Genomic DNA, 6,000 nt, shown 5'->3' with positions numbered 1-6,000 from the left:
GATACCCCCCCCCCAAAAAAAATAGGTCTATCTATCTATCTATCTATCTATCTATCTATCTATCTATCTATCTATCTATGGAGTGAATGGCCGTCCTGTCAGACATTATTAGCATGAGGAGACCGTAATGCAGTGTTTTTTTGGATAGGGGAAGGGGGAAGCTGCTTCCATGAAGAAAACATTTGCCTTTAGGGATTTGTTACAGTGAGGGTGAGGTGAGGGGTACAAAAAGGTTATTTGCCTTGGGCGAAGGTAACAGGCAAGAAAATGAAGCCGGGATTTTTTTTAAATCTTTGCTTTAAAAAAATGGCGGTGGTGGTCATGTCTTGAGGCGTCAGGTGGCTGCCATAGATGGTGTTTATTGGGGTTACCTTCAACAGGATGCCCTATAATAACCAACCTTCACCCATAATGTAACTGATCTGTTGCGATAATAAATAATTCTCTAACAGTAATCTTACTGAGGTATCACCAAAGGGGAATGGGGCATATTTTATACATTGGGACCCACAGGTCATCTTCCTATTAATAGTTCAGATTTAACATGCTTTAAATCCTCACAGGAAGGAAGGTAGTAGCCATGGTTGTTGTTGTTGTTTTTAAATCTCATTTATTAATTTTTCACAAAGAAAAAAGAGCTTTACACATTTTAACATAAACCATAAGTTACTTTATCATTTGACCTTCCACGGTTTCCATATTTACCCTTAAATGGTGCATATTTCGCCTGTACTATGAAATACATTCAATTTAACCTATTTATGTGAATAATTCACGCTGTTGCTCAAGTCCTGCTCATGTTTTCATCTTGCTATAACAGTTCTTTAAATAGTCAAGAAAAGGTTTCTGGTCCTCAAGGATTTATTTGGCATTTTGGGCTCTCCTCTTTGCTGTTAACCTTTCCAGTTCCACGTACTCCATCATTTTCAAAAGCCAATCTTCCTTTGTTGAAACTTCTCCTTCTTTCCATCCTTGGGAATACAATATCCATGCCGCTGTCATTGTGTACAGGGTAGTAGCTGTGTTATTTGGGGCGCAAAAACCATTTTATTATGTGAACCGCCCTGAGACCCCCGGGTATAGGGTGGTATATAAATTCAATTAATACTACTACTAATAATAAAAACCCTGCTTCCCACAGTGTATAGCAGAGCTTTCCAAACTGTGTCTTGTAGCACATAAACGATAGGATTATAGCTGAATATAGAAACAAAGGATTGAGAGAGTAATGTTTTAAGATGTGCTAAATAACAATGAATACTGTCTAAATAATACTAAATAATACTGGCGTGCTCTGGTCCATGGGGTCATGAAGAGTCGGACACGACTAAACGACTAAACAACAACAACAACAATACTGCAATAGGGACCCAAGGTGTGTGTGTGTGGGGGTTCGAGGGAGTCCAAAGTGTTATGACCAAGATATAAGTTAGAATTTTTGCTTTTTGTATTTTTGTATTTTGTGTTTTTTCTGTTTTGTTTTTTCTTTTTGTGTTTTGTATTCTTTGTATGCTTTTTGTTTATGAAAATCTCCAATAAATACATTATTAAAAAAAATAAACAATAGGATCTGCTCCCAAGAAATGTAGCGATGGCCACCCATTCTGACAAATTCACAGCTAATAAATAAGGCTACTAGTGGCCTCAATTGTCACAGGCCACTTTTCTTTTTCTATTATTCTTATTCTTATTATTACAAAATAAAAATAATAAACAAATACAAATGTGCACACACACACACACAAGACCATTCCATTGTAACTATCCAACCTCCCAAAATTTCAACACCTCTTGCGAAGGTTTGACCCCCTCCTTTCCATTTTAACAGCACAAATTCTACAAATAATTTCCATATCTCCTCAAAATAATTTCACCTGCATATTCCCCGTCTTACCTTAATAGCGCATGGTAATTTATCAGTAATAGCTAAATCCCACACCTCTTTATACCATTCTTCCATTTGATATTCCCCTTGCCCCTTCCACTTCCTAGCTGTAATAACTTCTGCAGCTGTCAATAAATTTGTGAGCAAGTCCTTCCTAGCCTGCAAACTTTCCACCCCGTTGTAAATTGATAACAATGCTACCTCTGGACTTTTGGTCAGCTTTAACCCAGTGGTTTCTGTTATCTCCTTAAACATGCTTTGCCAAAAGAAATTGTACATATTTGCACCCTCACCGGCTGTGAACATAAGTCCCAGACAAGCCACATTTACTGGGAATCAGAAGTGGTTCTTGTGCCCAGGCTTCCATTTTGGGGTATCTGCTTGGCCGTTGTGAGAAAAGGATGCTGGACCAAGTGAATTTTTTGGCCTCATCCTTCAGCCAAGCTCTTATTGTGTTGTACACCAAGGAATAAGCTTTGTATACGTTGAAAATTATAGAGGAATGAAGTGCTGGTTTTGATGAGTTCAATGTATGACCCACAGATGGTTGCTATTTCTTCCAGGATAACTGACAAGAGGACAGAAAGTGTCGTTGCGAGTCAGACGTAGAAGAGCGGATCCTCAAGGCCTTAAACCAGCCGGTCGCGCTATGGAAGGAGAGAGCAGCACTTCTTTCATGCCCTTTGTTAAGTAGGTTTCTTCCATTTGCCACAGAGATACGTACATTTTTAAAAAGGAAAGGAAAGGGAGAAGGCACATGCGATGTGCCGTGTGCGATGCGTCTTCTGCGCTTTGACAAATTGACATTCAAGTGGTGCACATTGTTAAACTATGGAACTCACTGCCTCAGGAGGCAGCGACGGGCACCAACTTGGATGGTTTTAAAAAAGGATTGGACAAATCCATAGAGGAGGAGAGGAAAGCCGATGGCTACTAGCCAGGATGGCTATGCTCTGCCTCCATAACTGTATACCAATTGCTGGAAGCCGCAGGAGGGGAGATTTGCTCTTGTGCTCAGATCTTGCTTGCAGTTTCCCCACAAAGTGCATCCTGCTAGCCACTGTGAGAACGGGATGCTGGAGTAGATGGGCCATTGGCCTGATCCAGCTAAAGACAGGTTCACAGATTGGTTTGGGTACTTTCCCACTTCCCTTGCTCTCCCTAAGATGAAAATCCCCAAATGCTATTGTCAGCATTGGTCTCCAAAGACAGAGCACCCTTCCCAAACCATGGTTTATTAGTTCAGGTGTAACACCAAGCCACAGTTTGTCCCAGTTGTAGTTTGCAAACCAACTTCAAAGCGTGGGTTTTTAGCAGGTGTCTGAAACTGTTTTGTAAAAGTGCCTGCCCAATATCCATCATGAATCTGAACTCATTTCAAGAAGGATACTGACAAGCTGGAACGTGTCCAGAGGAGGGCAACCAAAATGGTCAAAGGCCTGGAAACGATGCCTTATGAGGAACGGCTTAGGGAGCCGGGTATGTTTAGCCTGGAGAAGAGAAGGTTAAGGGGTGATATAATAGCCATGTTCAAATACTGTATATCAAAGGATGTCATATAGAGGAGGGAGAAAGGTTGTTTACTGCTGCTCCAGAGAAGCGGACATGGAGCAATGGAGTCAAACTACAAGAAAGAAGATTCCACCTAAACATTAGGAAGAACTTCCTGACAGTAAGAGCTGTTCGGCAGTGGAATTTGCTGCCAAGGAGTGTGGTGGAGTCTCCTCCTTTGGAGGTCTTTAAGCAGAGGCTTGACAGCCATCTGTCAGGAATGCTTTGACGGTGTTTCCTGCTTTGCAGGATGTTGGACTGGATGGCCCTTGTGGTCTCTTCCAACTCTATGCTTCTATGATTCTTTATTTTATTTCACAAACTTTATTTCAGTCATTTCATAAAATAGAATTTATTTATTTTATTTATTTCATAAGATACACTGGTTGATTGTAAAAAATAATAATCTCAAAGCAGTTTACAAAAGATAAAACAATAAAAGCAATAAAAAAACCTCAACCCTGCTTTAACACATACAAAAATTATAATATTAAAGCAGATTAAAATTAGGTCAACTTTCTAAGCATCTGGTAGGCAGGCTTATCTCAACAGGAATGCTGTACAGAGAAGGCACCTGCTTGATCTCAATAGGTAGGGAGTTCCAAAGTGCAGGTGCCGCCACACTTAACAGTCAAGTTCTTACAAATGCTGAACGGTCATCGTGCGGCAACTGTAGTAGCGCCAATTCTGCTGATTGGGCACTCATGGGGTCAGACAATCTCACAGGTAAGCTTGTCCCAAGTTGTTAAGGGCTTTCTATACTAACAGCAATGCCTTGAACTTGGCCCTGGCGCAAATTGGCTGCAAGTGCAGATCTCTGAGCAAAAGTGTTAGATGCCAACAAGGCCTCCCTCCCGTCAGCAAACATGCTGCAGCATCCTGCACCAACTGCAGCTTCTGGATCAAGTGTGAAGGAAGCCTCGCACAGAGTGCATTGCTGCAGTCCAGTCTTGAAGCAATCAACATATGATCTGCTGCGTCAAGGCTTCCCCAGCCCAGGAACGCCCATCGCTGTTGAACCAGCTGCAGTTGGTAAAAGGCACTTGCAGCCCTGGCCTGAGGCTACTACCTGAGCCTCTGGGGCAGAGTGGATCCAGAAGGATCCCAAGCTGCGAAGCTGCTCCTTCAGGGCAACCCCATCAAGGGAAGCCTGGGCTGAATCACGGCTGTGAATGACTGGGCAAGGCAAGAGTTAGATAATGAAGGAAGGACTGCAAGAGGGAGAAGTTAGCCTTTTAAAACTTTATCCAGTGAGGTCATCGCACCAGATCTGCAGGAAGTCTTGCTGCTGCTGCTTTATTTAGCAGGGTGTGGAAGTGATAAAACAGCAATTGGGGAAAGTGTAAATAAGAAGCCGTAGGCAAAAGTTACCAGCAGGTGGCAGAGAGAAACTGAATTGGGAGATGTGGAGGTATTTACAGAAATCAGAATAATCCTCAATAACCCCTATTTTTCTCCTGGAGGCTAAGAATAGCCTCTCCTGTTGTATAAAGGTTGCTGTTGTGTTTTTGAGATGCTGGAAAAATCTGTGAAATGTCTTGCTCTCTGAGATGGCTTCCTTGCTGAGGATTTTCAATTCAGCGTTAGTTCTGCACAGCCTTGAGATCTGCAGTCTGTGTTACATACATCAGATGGTGTAGAAATGTAGAATAATTTGGGTAAAAAGTGAGGGGAGAGGGATGTTAAACAGTGTCTAGAAGAACAGCCTAACAATCCTGAGAAGAGGAAGCTGGGTGCAAGACACAAGGGCTGCAACAGAGGGACAAAGAAAGGAAGAAATGAAAGGGAGGCATAGAATACCAAGCTTCTTTTAAAAAGAAAATAATAATCCACTGCTTGTGAAGCGGACTTTTTCAGTGACGTATTTACTCAGTGGAGGCTGGTCTCCTAGGGCAAATGGGGCACCCCCCCCCACCAGCCACCATGGTGTACCTCAGAACCAGGAGTCCCAGCTTGGCACCACAACCATGGGTGCCTGGGGCCATGGGTGCCATGCAGCATGCATGGCCCTGAAATTTGTGGGTTCCCACCCCTTCATGGGGAGATTTGGGGGTGCTCAGGTACCCAGGGCCCCAGAGAGTTGGCACCTATGCTCAGAACATATCAAATGGGGCACTGCTGCCTCAGTGATGGTCCAGGGCAGTGGTTTGCTTTTCTTCTTCTTCTCTGGGCCACACTTTCAGAATAAACATCTGCTTGTGCCACACCAATTTTTTTATTGATAAGAAATACAGTGGGAAACAAAAAGAAACAACTCCTAGCAGTGCTTGATTTATAGCTTAAAAGGTAAAGGGGCCCCTGACCATCAGGTCCAGTCGTGTTCGACTCTGGGGTTGCGGCGCTCATCTCGCTCTATAGGCCGAGGGAGCCGGCGTTTGTCCGCAGACAGCTTCCAGGTCATGTGGCCAGCATGGCAAAGCTGCTTCTGGCGAACCAGAGCAGCGCACGGAAACGCCGTTTACCTTTCCGCCGGAGCGGTCCCTATTTAGCTACTTGCACTTTGATGTGCTTTCGAAGTGCTAGGTGGGCAGGAGCTGGGACCGAGCAATGGGAGCTCACCCCGT

This window comes from Zootoca vivipara, chromosome 13 (genome assembly GCF_963506605.1).
Source record: "Zootoca vivipara chromosome 13, rZooViv1.1, whole genome shotgun sequence".
NCBI lineage: Eukaryota > Metazoa > Chordata > Lepidosauria > Squamata > Lacertidae > Zootoca > Zootoca vivipara.
Note: the sequence above shows the minus strand (reverse complement) of the source record.